The sequence below is a fragment of the Mustela putorius genome, unplaced genomic scaffold, assembly GCF_011764305.1.
Source record: "Mustela putorius furo isolate JIRA1106 unplaced genomic scaffold, ASM1176430v1.1 tig00537227_pilon_pilon_pilon, whole genome shotgun sequence".
Lineage (NCBI taxonomy): Eukaryota > Metazoa > Chordata > Mammalia > Carnivora > Mustelidae > Mustela > Mustela putorius.
In genome coordinates this window covers 341,067-359,693 of record NW_025422368.1, presented here as the reverse complement: position 1 = coordinate 359,693, position 18,627 = coordinate 341,067, and the positions used below count along the sequence as shown (strand labels likewise).

The window sequence follows — 18,627 nt, the reverse complement described above, 5'->3', positions numbered from 1 at the left end:
AATATTTTTTCTTGTTCTTCCCATTTTTTCCCAGGACGAATATACATATTTAACTATAGAGAGTTAGAAAGAGCCAAATACATAAAAGACAAAAAGGAAATATCAGTAGGTATGTTAAAACTTTTGGCATGGTTTTTACACAGATTTAACTTGTACAGAGTAGTTAATATGTTATGTGTTCCCTGGCTCAAGGGAAATAATTCAGTGAATCAAAATTGCCAGAAATGGGGGAACCTGGGTGTCTCAGTGGGTTAATCTTCTGCCTTTGCCTCAGGTCATGATCTCAGGGTCCTGGGATCAAGCCCCGCATCAGCATCTCCACTCAGTAGGGAGCCTGCTTCCTTCCCCTTTCTCCCTGCCTCTCTACCTATGTGTGTTCTCTGTCTGTTAAATAAATAAATACAATCTTTAAAAAATTGCCAGAACTGGAATGTGTACAAACGCTAAAGAATATAAAATAGTACACATTAGTATTGAAGTTGAAACAGGAAGCTTGAGAGATAGTGTCCAATGAGATAGGAGAAATAAAACCCAACAGCAAGCAACAACAAGCACTAAGTGTGAAGTTTGTTTCCTTTGACATTACTTTTCAGACAGAGATTAGCAACCAAATATCTTAATTCCTAATGCAGATCTCTGTTGAATGCATCTCTACTCATTAGCATGTTTTTTAAACTGGTGATCTACCATCTTGTACTAAGTCAATTCATTCACTCCATTATTTTTAATCTGACTTCTAATAAGAAGTTTTGGTGTCATAATACCGCTCATATGTTTTTATTTTTTATTTTCACTCACTCTATTGCTCACCACCAACAGCAGTTGAAGAATTTCTTATTTTAGTTAATGTTCTATTTTATATGCCAAGTACAGTAATAGGAGTTAGTACCACCTCTGACTAGACTATAATCATATAGTCATGTCCAAATGAGATAGTATGAATGAAAAGCACCAGTAAAATTGTGCAAGTCCTTAGTCAAAGCTATGCAAAGTATGGAGGTCTTTAGTGAGTTTCAATTGTGTATATAATAAAGCAAATAATTTTTTGTCAGTTTGTTTTGTTTTTCGAATCAGGTTATGATACTGGCTGTTATAGTTGAAGACCTCAGGCAAATAGTACAACTTTTTTGAACATCTATTTACACACTTGTAAAGAAGAGATAATTAGTCTAATTTGCCATATACCTGTGAAGATTAAATATGATGTGGTTTAGGACATATCTAGTTCAGCATAAGGCACAATAATAATGTTCTCTATAGAATAGATTTGTATGGAATTCCCATCAAATGTTCTGGTGGCATGAGTGTAATGATGACTGCCTAACTATTCACCTAGTATATATTTAAAAATAATGCAGTGGGATGCCTGCATGGCTCAGTTGGTTGGACGACTGCCTTCGGCTCAGGTCATGATCCTGGAGTCCCTGGATCGAGTCCCACATTGGGCTTTCAGCTCCATGAGGAGTCTGCTTCTCTCTCTGCCCTTCTCCTCGCTCATGCTCTCTCTCTCTCACTGTCTCTCTCTCAAATAAATAAATAAAAATCTTTAAATAAATAAATAAATAAATAAAAATAATGCAGATAAAGAAGGAGAGTATGTAAAAAATGGCATGTCACATGCCTTAAGTATAACTAGAAAACAGAAGACATATGACCTCAAATCATTTGTAGTAATAGAAACACTCCAGCCAACTTGCTGAATTGGAGAATTGGACCGACACTGAAGATAGTGTGCAAAAAATATGGCTGTTACAGATAATTTCATATTTTTTATAACTTTAGGAAAGAAACCATGGTATTAGAAAAAAATTTAAGAGTTTATTAAGACAGTGTTTACTCATTCACCATTACAGTATGCAATACAATATTTTTATTATTCAGAACAATCAGAAAATAACTTATATTTTATAATAAATCAGTCAGAAAGTGGAACCTACAGACAGTTTGAAGGAAAGCCACAACATGATTATTTTCAGTTTAAAGAAAGCTTCAACAAAGTGCTCAGCCTTGCAAGCATCTCTGAGATGGATATGGGAGGATATTGTAGAAGTTGAAATTTTATTTTTTCTTTGTTGAATCTTCACGATGACATCCTTTCATGTTAATATATATTTTCATTTCTTTCTCAACAACACTGTTAAGTAAGTTTTTGTAAACTTGTTTTACTTGCTGGTTCACCAGGACATAAAATAAAGGGTTCAATGTTCAGGGCGGGGGCAATTGAGGTGTTGAGAATAGATGCTCCTTTGGTCAGTGATGCTCTTTCTTTTGCTGAAGGCTTGACATACATGAATATACAGCTTCCATAAGAGATGGAAAGGACAATCAAGTGAGAGGAGCACATGGAGAAAGCCTTTTTCCTCTGACTAGCAGATGGGATTCTCAGGATGGTGCTAAGGATGCACAGGTAGGAGAGAATCACTAATGCCAAAGTGAAGAGCAGAGCGACAAAAGCAAAGTAAGAGCCAGTCATCTCCAAAAGCCATGTGTCTGAGCACAAGAGTTGTAAGATGGGGAAACAGTCACAAGAGAAATAATCAATTACATCAGAACACAGAAATCTAGCTGGAGGATGAATGTGAGTGGTGGGAAAATGGTAAGAAATCCTCCTAGCTAGGACCCAAAGACAAGCAGGGTGCAGATTTTTTTGCTCTTGATGGTGATGTACTGAAGAAATTTGCAGATGGCAATATAATGATCAAAAGATATGGCAGTGAGAAGGAAAAAATTTCAGAAACACCCATGAAGATAAAGAAAAATAGTTGAGCTAAACAATTGTTATAGGAAATGGGTCTTGATATTTATAATGATTGCCCCCCAAAATCTTGAGATAGAGACACTGGTGAATGTAATTTCTAAGAAGGAGAAATTCTGCAGGAAGTAATATATAGGAGTCTTGAGATGACATTCAATCAAGATGAAGATGATGCTGGTTAGGTTTCCAGTGACACTTAATACATAAATCACAAATAAAAAGATATCGTTGTGGCATCTGAGATGCCTAAGGGAATGAACTCTGTAATCATTGTATTATTTCTGATGCTGCTTTTTATTTTCTTTAGGCAAAATCTACTGTTGAGAAATAAAACAAAAAGAAAAAGTAGAATAGTAAAGGAATCGAATAGTAGAGGAATAAAATAGTAAAGGAATTAAAGATTTAAATGTTCATATTTGCTTCTTTTTAAAATTTTTTTATTTAAATTCCAGTTGGTGGGATGCCTGGGTGGCTCAGTGGGTTAAGCCTCTTCCCTTGGCTCAGGTCACTATCTCAGGGTCCTGGGATTGAGTCCTGCATCGGGCTCTCTGCTCAGCGGGTAGCCTGCTTCCCCTCTCTCTCTGCCCATCTCTCTGCCTACTTGTGATCTCTCTCTCTGTCAAATAATAATAATTTGCTCCAATATACCTTCTGTCCCTCTCTTTCTTTCTTCTTCTTCTGGGATCCCAATTATTCTAATATTGCTTCATCTGATGATATTACTTAATCTCTTGATCCCCTCATGATCCAGCATTTATTTATCTCTCTTTTTCTCAGCTTCTTTATTCTCTATTATTTGGTCTTGTACATTACTCATTCTCTCTTCTCCCACATTTATCCTAGCAGTTAGAGCCTCCATTTATGATTGCTCCTCATTAGTAGCCTTTTTGATTTTGACTTGGTTAGATTTTAGTTCTTCTATTTCTCCAGAAAGGGATTCTCCAGTATTTTCTATGCTTTCTTCAAGCTCAGCTAGTATCTTTACATCAGTTCTGACATCTTACTAATGCCCATATTAATTAGGTCCCTAGCAGTCAGTACTGCCTCTTGTCTTTTTTTTTTTTTTTTCTTTTTGAGGTGAAGTTTTCCATGTTTTCATTTTATCCAAAGAAGAATAGATGAATGAGAACAAGAGAACCAACTGCTAAAAGAGTAACAACAACCCCAGAAATATATACGCTAAAGAAATCAGAAGAGACAGGAAACCAGGGGAAAAAGAAAAGGGGAAAAAAAATAGAGTATCATCAGGCTGGTTAATAGAATAGACACACAGAACTAGATTTTGGGTGTATTTTGGTCTGTTAGAAGAAATTGTCTCCCAAAATTTTAAAGAAGGTAAAAAAATATATATAGTTAAACATGATGAAGGGATGCAATATGACTGTAAAGATGAAAATTGAAAAACATTTTTAAAAAATAATTGATAAAAAGTTTATTGAGAAAAGAATTTTCTCAAAATTTTTAAATTTAAAATTGCTATTTTTAAAAAAAATTTTTTTTAAAAAGAGAGAGAATGTGATGAGGCAGAGCACTAGAATAAAGCCATATACTAGATTTATGGTATATTTTTTCTGTTAGAAGAAATTGTATCCCAAAATTTTAAAGAAAGAAAAACATATATATACAAAAAATAAGGCTAAATACATTGAAGGGATAGTCTGTGACTGTAAAAATGTAAATTAAAAAGCTTTTAAAAAGTTTTTAAATTAATTTCAACCATAAGATGGTTGAAAAAGGAAAGAAGAAAAATTCAAAAGAAATAGAAAAATAAAAAATGATAATTAAAGAAATTAACTTTTAAAAGACTAAAAACATGGGAAAATTTTTAGGTGTACAGTTTACGACATTAAGTACATTCACTTTGTTGTGCAATGATCACCACTATCCATCTCTAGAATTTTTCCATCATCTAAAACTGAAACTCTATACCATTAAACAACAACTCTGCATTCTCCCCTGTCCCCCAGCAGAGTTTGGTACCACTGTTCTACTTTCTGTCTGTATGAATTTGGCTATTCTAGATTCTTCTATAAGTAGAATCATATAATATTTGTTTAAAAAAAAAAAAGGAATCATGGGACAAAAGCCATGAATTTTATGTGCTATTTTCCTCTAGCACTGGAGTTTTAGAGTTCTCATTGATTGGTTAACTTGGTCTTGGCTGGATATTCTTGTTGATCTTCTCGGGGATGGTCCTGTTGCAGTGATTAACAAATGTGTTTGCCTCAGGCAGAATTGTACCTCCCTTGCCAGGGGCCAGGTTTAGTCATCTGCTCTGGTTTGGTCTTGGTAGCTTTTGTTCTCTGAGAGCTTTCAACGCATCTTTGGAAGATGAGAATGAAAATGGTGACCTCCCAATCTCTGGCCCCAGTGGACCTAAGAACTCAGGGCCCCACTCTTCAGTGAGCCCTCAGAGAAAAGCAGTCAATCACTCCTCTCTCCCTGGTCTCTGGCCGCACTCCATGATTACCCGGCCTGTGACCAAGCTTTAGTATCTCTGGCACATGGCCCTGTTTGGAGTTTCCAAACCTAGCAGATTCCTACCATGAGTTCCCATGTCATTCCTCCCTGGGGAGGAAGGGAAATCTCTTTGGATCTGTTGTTTTCTGGGTCCCTGCTTGAAGAATAGTGGCTCTGCTACAGATCATGAATTAGGGTAACCCAGACCTTACAGCCCACTTCTCAGCTCTGTCTTGCAGCCAGCTTCCCCACTATGATACTTAGGAGCTCTGTCACACTCAGGCACCCCTGGTCTTTCTGTGACACCGAGGGTCTTGAGACCACACTGTCCCAGTGAGGGTTCCATACCCCTCCCCACCGCCTCCCCCACCATCTGACCGCTTAGCCACTGGAGTGATGTCCCTCACCAGAGTAGGATTCTATAAGTTCTGATTTTGTGCTCTGCTGGCTTGGTGTTTGCAAATTGCCTCAGATACACTTCTCTGCATATCCTACCTTCCAGGAAGTGACCGCTTTTCTGTTCACGGGATTGCTGCTATTCTTTTCCTCTATCTCCTGTTGAGTTTGTAGATGTTCAGAGTCGTTTGATAGCTATATAGATGAATTCCTGGGACACGAGGAAATTTAGGTCTCCTACTCCTCTGCCACCTTGCTCCCAATTAATTTTATTAATTTTTTTCTTCAAAGAATGAGCTCCTGGCTTCATTGATATGTTCTATTGATTTTTTTTTTTTTTTTTTGGTTCTTTGTCATTTTTTGGTTCTATGTGATTTTTTTGGTTCTATGTAATTTTTTTTCTGCTCTAGTATTTATCATTTCCTTTCTTCTACTGGCATTAGGGCTCATTTGTTGTTCTTTTTCTATCTTTTTAAAGTATGAATTTAGATTGAGTTTTTTCTTGCATCATATAGTAGGGCTGTATTGGTGTATACATTCCTCCCAGAACCACTTTTTCTTTTCACAAGGGTTTTGGGCTAATGTGTTATCATTTTCATTTGTTTCTAGACATATATATATATATATATATATATATATATATATAGTCATTACGTCCAATGGGTTTCACATCTTAGTTATTTTTCATTTTTCATTTAGGGCTGACTAATTTTTAGCTCTTCTATCTCTGTGGTAGTGGCCTCCCTGAAGTCTTGTATGCTTTTCTTAAGCACAAGTAATATCTTTATGATTATTGCTTTAAATTCTGGATCAGGCATATTACTTATATCTGTTTCAGTTTGATCCCTGGCCATGACCTTTTCTTGTTCTTTCTTTTGAGATGAATTCCTCCATCTTGGCTTCTAGTCTACATCTCTTCTTCTGTGTTATGCAATCTTATTATGTTTTCTGCTCCTGATATTAACATATTTATGAAGAAGAATTCATATAATGTCCATGTCCAGTGCTCCAGGATGTGTCTCTGGTTGTGTGCTGTGTGGACTCTGCTCCTATGTTATGGCAGCTCTTTTCCTCAGGTCAGTCCTCTGCAGTGTTTCTCCTTGTATCCAGTAGGGAGTGTTTGGACCTTTGCCAGAGTGTGGTTGAGTTTTAACCAAGTGTCTTCTGGTCTGCTTGCTAAAAGATACCTGACGCTATTTCCACTAGAGCTGAAGCTTTGCAGAATTCTAGTCAGTAGATGTGCTGTGTGCAGTGGTTTGTGCTAGTCTGAGGGCCCACCAAGCTGGTCCTAATGACCTACATTGGTTCTTTGGGAAAGGGTCTTTCCAGTCTGGGACTAATACTTATATCTAAGATCATTTTAAGAAATGCTTATCTGTCCAGACGCCTGTCCAAGTCTGTAATGTCTCATTTGTTCTCTAGATCCTTCTGAGGTTTCAGAGTTTTCAAAGGGAATAATATCTACTCTGAATTACCAATTAATTTAATATGTTAATGAGCTTACTAAAATTCTTTACCTACAAAATTTCTGGGAGGGAATTATTCCACTTTCCATCATCTGTCCTTTTTATGGTCATAAGATACTGATTCTTTTTGACTGTATATGCTGGATGCTAACTTTCACTCTAAAAAATTTATATTGGGCACAACTGAAGCATAAAGTAGATCTTCTCAGTGTTAAGACACATGAAATAAAGTGTTTTAAATTTTGTACAGGAATGATTACATGATGTCCTGATATTGACTATATTAAAGTGATCATTAAAAGATATTTAGATAAGAACATAAAACCATCATGTGGTCCTATCAGTCACCAATTAATGTTATAATGAACAAAAATGTATGAAACTCTTACTAAATTGTAGCAGTTTTAAGAATGTCTTCATTTATGTATTTCATATAAATTGTGTGGCTTAATTTTATTCACATATACCATTGAGCATAATTGAGATTACTTGTATAAAGCATAAATTTACCCTATTAAAGCAAACATATATTCCTGAAAGAAAGTATTAAAGACATATTTTGTGGTAACTATGACTGGTTTAGGCAAGGTCACTTTTAATGGCTTCTTTAATTTGTTTAAACATAAGTGCTTTTTCAAGTGTCTTTGCAATCTGTTTGTTCTCTGCCATCTTGTATTTATAAACAAATACTTGAAATATTGAAAATAAAAAATAATTCCAGGAACTTCTCTATAATTTCATACAAAGGGCATAGATAAACTCATTTCTATACCAACCCAACTTTCACTAAGGATCGAAGGTTCCAAATTACCCTATGATTTGTCACTTAAAGAGGTATTATTTTAACACTTAAAATGAAGCCAGTTATAGTTAAAATAAGGGTTAATACAATGTCTTTCCAAGCTTGTTGGGCAAGATGATATGATCTTAGTAATGTTAATGATTCAGGCTAGCCATAATTTTATCTGCTTTCTTAACAATGGATGCAGGGGATTAGCTGAATGGATAAACAAAAGGTACCATGGCGTTTTGTGTTCTCAAGACACCAGCATTAACCTGTAGTCCAAATTAGGACATAATTTAGATATAATATTTCAGCGATAATGACCTGAAATCAGAGCAGAAAAATAATAGAAGAGTTTAAATTTCTATAATAGTCCATAACTGCACAAGGATAAGAAACTTAACAGTTGGGTAACACAGAATAACAATTTCGCAATAGCAGCAGATTAATTTGTGAACAAGTGAATTTTTTTCTCTAATCTTAGGGAAAATATTAAAAATTCATTGTGTTGGTTTAGACTGGGGCTGAGGTCTCTATCCTTCTACACCATAAGTGATGTCAGATTTGCCTTTATGTTTTGTATCTTCCCACTGAATTGTGACATAGAACACGTGCCCATGATTAGAGTCATTACCAATTATTCATTCAATGATAGCTTCTTGGATGTTTATTATGTGTTGGGCTAAGCTTCGTTTTGGAGAATACAAAGATGCTAGCGACAGCTGTATGTGTAATTTTCTTCTTACAGCAAAGGGTGAGAATTCTACATTATTTTAGAAATCTCAGATTCTTTTTTTCGTATCTGATAGAAACAACAAACACTCCACTCCACTCATCTTCTTGTTCACTGTAATGATCTGAGAAGACATCTATAATATTTAATTTATATTCATTTTTAAGACATATTTATTTCCTACTGAAACCAGGATACAGAGGAGTAAGTGCGCTTGCTCTGGGCTTCCAAAGAGACCAGGTTTGGCCACTCACTGCTGACAAAATACAACGGCAAAGAAATGCATGGTGGTGAAACAGGAAAGGAATTTATTTCAGTGACACTAACACCAGGAAGACAGTGGACTAACATCTCAAAGACTCTGTCCAAAGTGCCAAAGTCCTCCCAGACTTAACAAGGGAGATGTGGGAAATGTGAGCTGGTAGGGGAAGGCAGGCAGTAATTGAAATTGATCATTGTCTTGGATATTCTTGTGGAGTCTTGCTGACTGCACAGTTCTTATGGCTTGAGAGGTTAATTTCAGTTCCCATCGTAGAAAACCCAGTCATAGAAAATTATTCAAACAAGGTATCAGAGGAGAACAATAATAATTTCAAGAAGGGGATATCAACAATTTAGAAAGGAATAGGCTTTTTGAGATCTCCATTCTTTTGTTGATTAATTTAACAAATATATTAGTAAGTGGCAGCACTATGGTAAGCCCTTTGGTAGGCAATAATGAACAAAGTATCCCATTTTCTAGCAAAATGTTCATAGTCTGTGAAGATCTAGCATCGAGAAAGATGACATTCCAGTATATGGTGAAACTTCTAATCATATCGATAAGCATACAGTACCATGAGGCTCATGTCCTATTTGACTACAAATTGCAGCAATACAAAGACAATTTTATAGATGGAGGAAAGAGGGCAATGAGAATTTCAGGACTTTAGCGTTGGAGATCTACCATCAGACAGAGTGGTATAGGGCACGATGAACACTAAAGAGATCTGATTATTTAAGTATACAAAGACTTACTGTGACTCAAATCAGACTGATGGAGAATGACTAAGTATTATCTATCAGTGAGAGAATCTGTTGCTAATCCCATATTCTATGGTTATGGCTGCAGTTGTTGTTGTGGATAACTCAGTGCTCAATCCAAAAATGACAGAAACTCTTGCCAACGAGAAATGATATTATCAAACTGGCATATGTTACATCTGAGATTACCAGTGGAAGAGTTTGGGACTTTAAGCTTCTTTAGTGAAAGCAATTTTCTGCATGAAAGTTTAGGGATTTAAGTTTAATTCCAAGAGAGTAGTTGTCTTCTGAATTTTTATTTCCTAAGATATTTCGGAGAGAAATCCCCAAAAGCCAAAACTGGCATTTTAGATGAACTTATTTAGTACTCTTGTGAAGAAAGTGCTTTTGTGGAAAAAATAGCATCCTATTCTGACATTCCAAGATTTTTTGGTATATGTTCATGTTGCAAGATTTCTCACCTCCCCCAGCAATTGGTACAATGGCTTCTTTGTGGGGAACAGCTTTGATCTGAATCACTGTTCAGATGCATATTGGCCATATATACATTATTTGTTTCCTATTAATATCTGTCTCTTTCTTTAAAAGGAGGAGAAAGCATATTCATTAAAGGGATTGTTAATATCTTTTGGGGGGTAAGCAAAATGTTAAACAGAGTTTAAAACATATAATGTTGCTCTTTTCATCTTGTTATTGTGTCATGAGCAGCAAAGTCTCCAAGTGACACTTTGTACTGGTGGTGTGGGAAGTCCTGAATGGAAATCAGTGCCAGTGTCAGAAGTTCCTGGAGCTGCAGATCAGCTTGAAGAACTATAGCCCACAGAAGGACAAATGCTTCTCAGACATATTAGGCTCAAGTCCACTCCCTGCCCCAAGTTTTGGGGGACCGGCAACACTGTGATGAGTCCAAGGTTGTGGATATTCCCCACATGGACACTGAGACACTGAAGAAACTCAACAAGAATAAAAAAAAAAATAGTCAAGAAGATGAGCAAGAAGTGTGATGCCTTATTGGCTTCAGAATCTCTGATCAAGCAGATTCTACAAGCTTTGGGTCCAGGCCTGAATAAAGCTGGCAATTTCCCTTCCATGCTGACCCACAATGAGAACATGGGGCCCAAAGTAAATGAAGTAAAGTCCACAGTCCAATTCCAGATGAAGAAGTTGCTATGTCTGGCAGTGACTTTGGTCACATGAAGATGGCAGATGATGAGCTTGTGTGCAATATCCACTTAGCTGTCAATTTCCAGGTGTTGTTGCTTAAGAAGAATTGACAGGAGGTCTGGGCTTTATACATCAAAAGCATCATGGGCAAGCCCCAGCACCTGTACTAAGGGACGTCTCGATAAACTTCAGTGCTAACATTAAAAAAAAAAAAAAAGAAAGAAAGAAAGAAAGAAAGAAAGAAAGAAAGAAAGAAAGAAATATTCATATGAGAATATGAATATGAACCATATGAATATGAACCATATGAATATGAACCATATGAATATGGTTTTATAACATAATTTTTTTCTGTGCATAATGAATTGAGTCAATAAAATCAGCTTCTCATGGAAAGCATAAAAGAGAAGTAATGACTCCTTTCAGTTTTCTCTTTCTCTCCACATTATTCCCATTCACTTCGCTCACTTTAATACCTGTCATTTGCAATCATTATTCTCTTTGCCCAGGATATTCATTTATTAATATTTTTTACTTTTGTTTGGAATTCTTATTGCATTATTGCAAATGCTGTGAGCAGTCCTATATTTTATATTCATATGGCCCTGCGTATATGTTTTTATAAAAGATTAATAATCCCATACCTAAATGTCTACCTTTTTATCTGTTGCTCAAAATCTTATAAGGTGGTGATGGTCTAGTTTAATAATCCAAATGGATAGTGCATGCTTGCAATGTAGTTGCTTTCAAAGTCTTTTCAGAAATAACATCTGAATGATTTTCCCTACAAGAATTAGGAGGAAATTATAAGAGACCCTTAATCTCAGGAAACAAACTGAGGTTTGCTGGGGAGTGGGGAGGGAGGCGTAGGGTGTCTGGATGGTTGACATTGGGGAACGGTATGTGCTAGGGTGAGTGCTGTAAATTGTGTTAGACTGATGATTCACAGACCTGTACCCCTGAAGCAAATAATGCATTATATATATATTAAAAAAAAAATGCAACCACAAAGGCAAAGAAGACACAGAATGTGAAGAGCTGAAAAAAATCTTGATCGTTTGTTCCTATAAAGCATTAAAAAGTACAATAGGTAAGAAAAAAAAAAGAGGAAGAAATTATATTTGTGAGTTTCCTCATCTATAATTATAATATATTATATATAATTATATATAACGTTAAGAAGCTGTTAATATGCACATAATAGGTATTAAATATAGTTATTGGTTTTTCTTTTAGTTTACATAGTTTGTGCATGAACTTAATTTGTCAAATACATCACAGTGTTTCCTAATGTAAATTGATAAATGCCTGAAAAAGTCTTAGAAATCTTGACTGTGGTCATTGATATAAATTCCTTCAAAATAGATCTGAGATAGTAGTCGATATGGTGTGGTAGCAGGTTAAACGAAGTGTAAGAAGAATGTATGATCCACAATGCAGTAATGAGGGTAAAGTGAACCTTGCTGGAGAGTCTTGGAGACTATCATAATCCTATTCTCAAAAACCCTTCTTACAGGGGCACGAGGTTGGCTCAGTAGTTAAGTGTTTGCTTTCCATTCAGATCATGTTTCCAGGGTCCTGGGATTGAGCCCCACATCAGGCTCCCTGCTTGGTGGGAAACCTGCTTCTCCCTCTTCCACTTCCCCTGCTTGTGTTCCCTCTTTCACTGTGTCTAACTCTGTCAAATAAATGAATAAATATTTTAAAAAAATTCTTAGGAGAGAGTGTGACTTTATTTTTTTAAACAGATGTGATAATGACCAAGAAATAAAATAAAGGTGAAAATTAAGATAATACCCAAAGCAGACAAGGTTCGTCTTACGCATGTGACTTTAGGGTTAAAAAGAATCGACGTTTAGCAATTATTGTGAAACTGACACTAATTGTGCTAAGGCAGGAAAACTGACATTTTCTTTGACAATGATAACATTACCTGGCCGATAGGCTTCTCGTGCTTAAGGTGCTGCATTGATCAAGTTAAATTTTAATTTCATGTTGTTTTTCTCCCCCACTAGAATCTGAGATAAGTTAGAGCAAGAAACCTCCTTCTCATCACTGAATCCCCAAGGCTTGCCATAAATAAGAAAAGCCGGAATGAATTCATTAAACATTACAAAGTCCTTTAATGTAATAATCCTAATATTGAACATGAGCTTTTATTCATAATTTACTACAAGTGAAAGTCAGGGTGAAGATGAAAGTAACCCAACTAGTCTGGGTTTTGAGATGAAAGGAAAGTGACTGAAATGCCAGTTCTGAAAGCTGCAATCTCTGTACATTGAACTTTCTACCTCAATTTCATCATGTTCATTCACCTATAAATTGGAAGCAATAATGTTCGCTTTCTAAGAAGTTTTGTAAAATAAATACTGCATGTGATTTGCTTAATACAGAGTAGAGTGTGTAGAATATTATCAGTAGATGTTATTTCTCTTCCGTACTTCCCAAAACCCTAACGTCAGTTCTAGATGCCACAAATAAAGCTCGGTTCTCCAGAAAGGTGAACTTCCAGTGGTTTATCATAGTTTCATCCATTTTATATATCTGGTGTGTTTTTACATTGTCTGCTCTTTGCCTATTTTTTAATTTTTACTAAGAGAGATTAGTAATTAATAACACCCCATGAAATTGTTGGTAGGATTAAATGAGTCAATACAAAGAAAACAATAGCTTTAGAAGGTAGGAATTGCTGAAAACTTTTGTTATGTTCTACCCCCTTCTAGTTCCTTTCTCTTCCTCCTCATTAGCATCTTAATTATTATAAATGATATAAATATTTTTAGTATGTATGAGTCTCTAATCTTTTAATATTTTGAAGTACAAATTTGGATTTTATTCCCAGTCCTCTGGTGATTGTGTTTACTTGATTTCATGGAAATGAGAAAGGGAATCAAAGTTTTCTAATAACATTCATTTCTATTACTGGGTAAGAATGAAAAGTTCAGAAATCCACATCTATCCTGACACTCTTTCCATCAAAGTAAATGCCCAGTTTCTCTTCAAAGGCAAACCACTACCATTCAAAATCACAATCATTAACCCAGATGTTTTAATGCATTGAACCCAGAATTTACAGAAAATTCTGAAACAATATTCAGTTCCTCAAATGTATTGAGGTCAAGGATTGGAAAGTTTAATATGGGAGTGGAAAAATGGGGAAAATACATAACTCTAGTAAAGAAAAGGGAGTTTTGAGAAAGTGTGAATTTTAGTATTTACAAGAACATCATACTTTTAATGCTCCTTATACTTTCATTTACTGGAGAAAAGCATAACCTTTTGGACAGTGTCTTTAAAGGCTTGCTTCAGTTGCTGGTTCCTGAGAGTATATATAAATGGATTCATCATAGGAGCAACAGAAGTATTCAGAAGAGCCACTCTTTTGATCAATGATGTCTTTTCTTTTGCAGAAGGGTTGGCATACATGAATATGCAGCTTCCATAAGAGATGGAAATGACAATCATGTGTGAGGAACACGTAGAAAATGCCTTTTTTCTCTGACTGGCAGAGGAAAGTTTCAGAATTGTTCTAATGATGACATGTAGGACAAAATTATTAATGCCAGAGTGAAAAGCAGAATCACTATGGCAGAGTAAAAACCGATCACTTCTAAGAGCCATGTGTCTGAGCAAGATAATTGCAAGAGGGGAAAATAATCACAAGCACAGTGATCAGTGGCATTGGAGCCACAGTAATCTAACTGGAGAAAAAGAATAGTGGGAAGATATTTAAGAATGCTGCCAGTCAAGCACAAAAGACAAGTAAATTGCAGACTCTTTTGTTCATGACGGTGGTATAATGCAAGGGTTTATAGATGGCAACATAGCGGTCATAGGACATGGCAGTTAGAAGGTAAAACTCAGTTATTCCCATGAAGATGAAGAAAAACAACTGAGCTGTACAATTATTGTATGAGATCGTCTTGTCTCTGGTGATAATTGTGCCCAGAAATCTAGGAATACAGACAGTTGTAAAGGATATTTCTAATACAGAGAAGTTCCTGAGGAAGAAATACATGGGGGTCTGCAGATGGGAGTCAACCAAGGTGAGAGTGATGATGGTCAAATTACCAGTGACACTTATTATATATGTGATAATTAAGAAGAGAAAAATCATAATCTGAAGATGTGGGTTATCTGATAGCCCTAGAAGAATCGATTCTGTGGGTACTGTGCGGTTTTTCATTGCCAATCCTTTCTTTCCCCCTTTAGAGCAGAAACTGTGTGTTCCCCTGTAGGACATAAAAAGTTAAAACAGGATTGAGGTTAGAGTACAGAATCTTAAAAATATCCACAGTGATGAATAATCTATGAAACCCAAAAACAAATGTTTTCCTTCAGCAACTCTCCAAATTTTACTGGACCTCACATTCAAGTAATACATATTATTTGAAGTTAAATACTGACTTTCTTTTGTTGAAAATGCACTGTCATGGGCCATGGATAAAAAAACAAAAAAAATCTTATGCTAACATTTAAGCAGAAGCTACTTATTTTAATGTTTTTAAAAATAATATTCTAATTATTCCTGAAAACATTTAGCTCCTTTTTTATAAACATGAAAATACTCTAATTGACATTTTTCTTTTCCTCAATATTATAAAAACTAGTCTGGATTATGGATAATCTAAATACAGGGTTTCAAATCTCACTGGAGTTATTTAGGCCTACCTCCACATTTTATATTTGGAGACCTACATCGTTTAGGAAACTTTCAGAAGGTTAAACAATTAGTAACCATAGTAATCATCTCACTGTAGAATGCGCATGTTTATCCATGGGAATGTTTTGTTGGCATTCTCTCATAAAATTACTTTCTTAAGGGTTTGGTTGATGCTATCACACTCATCATTTTTTTTTTTTTTGCTTTATTGATAAAAAGATCAGAAGGACAATAAGGTAACCTTCTATTAGTAAATTAAATAGTTGCTAGAGTAGTTGAAATCATTCAATGCATAATCCTTTTCCTTTTTTTTTTTTTTTGTTGTTGTTTACAATACTGCTATGGAAAATGAACAAGTGGATGGTCAAAATAACATCAACTTGGAGGCAGATATTCTTTCCAATTTTAAAAGTAATCTTGTTTTTGTGACTGAGTACATGTTTAAATTAGAAAAAAAATGAACAACCCAATATTTATTTCTGTGTTCCTACTTTAGGATTTTATTAATAGTCTCTTGTTAGTAAGCAATTATTTAATTTTTTAGAAGATTTTATTTATTTGACAGACAGAGATCACAAGTAGGCAGAGAGGCAGGAAGAGAGAGGGGGAAGCAGGCTCCCCACCGAGCCGAGAGCCCTATGCAAGGCTTGATACCTGGACCCTGGGAATATGACATGAGCCGAAGGCAGAGGCTTTAACTCACTGAGCCACCCATGCACCCTAGCAATTATTTAATTTTTAATATTATAATGGTTGTAAATCCACAAACATATATGCAAACATGATCTTTAAAACAGTTAAGTAAAATGAAGATTCCATATATTATATTGAAGAATAAATAATTTACTTACTTCCTGATTCTTCTTGATGACCTAGTCTCAATTATTACCATCTGATTTGCTGAAACATATACACAATTTCAGAGCTGGTAAATCGAGTTAGCAAAATTTTTGGTTTTCTACTGTGCTCTCAAAAGAAGTGTGTTGATTTTACTTTTTCATGATTCTTTGGGATTATAATTCTCTTTGACTCATGGTATCCTTATTCCTGATACCATAAAATGCTGACAACATTTTATTATAATTCAACTCATTCTTGCTTTTCATGTCTCTCTCAAACTCCACATGCAAATTCAGTTACACCTTGGTTGACTACTACTTTTCCATTTGCCTCTTTTCATATAATACAAAGCACTTTTTAATTTTTCTTTTCTTTTTCTTTTTTTTTTTTTTTTTACCCAGGTGAGAGATTGCTCATCACCATCAATCTGGATTGGGAAGGAGCATGCATTGTATTTACTTTGGTGCCTGATGGGCCCAGTGATGCATGAAATGTAATTTTACAACGACCTTATTTAGGCTAACTGGGCTAATTTGCCCAAGCCTTTATCCCATGCTCAGCACAGCATACAAATATGCAGTTGGCCCTAAATGATAGTTTTCCTAAGTGTGTTGCTGCAAAGCACTCTTTATTCAACCATTTTTCTTTCTATTCATGCAAACATTTAAAATCAATATTTGTAATTCTATGATCATACATCTATAAAACCTAAGTAATATTTTCCTTAAGTTCATGGACTGCTATATTTTCCTGCAAACACTGTTTTGAGAAACAGAAAATATGGAATGTTCTTCTCTATGTCTGACAAACAAATGGAACTGGACTTATTTTATCTGCGTATTTTTGTTGGCCTGGGGGAATTCATTAAGTAAATAGATTGCCAAGAAGAATCATTAAAGACAGAGGTGAATCCTTTTTATAAATATTGATTAAGAAGTACGAAGAGCAAAATAACAAACAAACAAATGGCAAGATCCTAAGTACGGGAAAGCTTGATTTAGAATTTCACACTTCTATTGCTTCTCGGCCTTTTGGCTAAGATCAAGTGTAGAATTTCACTCTTCTGTGATTGCATAAGGAATCCACATTTTTCTTCCAGAAACTGGACTTGTCTTCAGTATAATTAGTGTGCTGTTATCTCTTGAATTTTGGCAACCTAGAGAAGAATTATTTATCAAGACGAAATGGTGGAAAACACTGCTGTGGATTTCTAGTATGACATTGTCTTCTGAAATGGACAACCTCTTTTTTTTTTTTTAAAGATTTTTTATTTATTTATTTGACAGAGAGAGATCACAAGTAGGCAGAGAGGCAGGCAGAGAGAGGGGAGGAAGCAGGCTCCCTGCTGAGCAGAGAGCCCGATGCGGGACTCGATCCCAGGACCCTGAGATCACGACCTGAGCCGAAGGCAGCGGCTTAACCCACTGAGCCACCCAGGCGCCCCGAGAAATGGACAACCTCTTAAAGACTGATGAGGAGGTTTATACCTATATTGACCCTTTGAATTTAAGGAAGCCATTCCCAAGCCCCTCCCTAATGTGGCTTTAGCCTTTGATGACATTTCTTCACTGTGTTATTTACTTCCATTAAACAGTTATTTATATTTGTGCATATGACATCTTCTCATATTGAGAATATTATGAATCAATAAAATAAATATCTGGAAATCTGGCATTGGATATTTTGACTTGTTTATTTCCACATTCCTTCAATCAGAGACATCATTTTTATTACTAGAAGAGTAAAGTAGTATAGAAATATAGAGGTGCCTTGGTGGCTCAGTGGCTTGGGCCTCTGCCTTCAGCTCAGGTCATGATCTCAGGATTCTGGAATCAAGCCCCACATCAGGCTCTCTGCTCAGCAGAGACAATACATAGATGCTGAGATGTGTAGAATTTATAACTGCTACACATTAAAATAGGCATTGAAAATATTTATTCAAGATATTTCAGTGGAGATGGTGAAACTGATTCTCTACCTGTGAAAATTCTATTCCTTTGCCTTTAGTTTTGTATTCAAATAGCAATTATTTTTATATTTTATTCAGAGCTTTTATTGATTACCAGGCACTGACCATAAAATTATCTCATTTTTTCAAACAAGCAGACAATACAAAACCATCTGAGGTCAGTGCTATTATTATTCAGGTAAAGAAAGAGTCTGATGCAGAAAGAAGTTAAAGTACCTGATGTCCACCATTTGTGTGTTTGGAGCAATACAATCTTCAGTGACTCACAGGGAAAGGGAATGAATTTCTATCTCACAAAGCACTGTACTTCATGAAATATCCTATTAGACATGTTTCTTCTCCATGCCTTTTCTCAAGCTCCTAGATACTGGATT

At 35.6% G+C, this 18,627-nt stretch overlaps 2 pseudogenes; one reads left to right on the top strand and one right to left on the bottom strand.

The window, feature by feature from the left end:
- The window catches only part of LOC123390034, a 46,244-nt pseudogene extending 35,293 nt beyond the window's left edge, over positions 1-10,951 (top strand).
- A 3,082-nt stretch (positions 10,952-14,033) lies between these two features.
- LOC123390042 lies at positions 14,034-14,967 on the bottom strand (annotated as a pseudogene).
- Between the last annotated feature and the right edge of the window lie 3,660 nt (positions 14,968-18,627).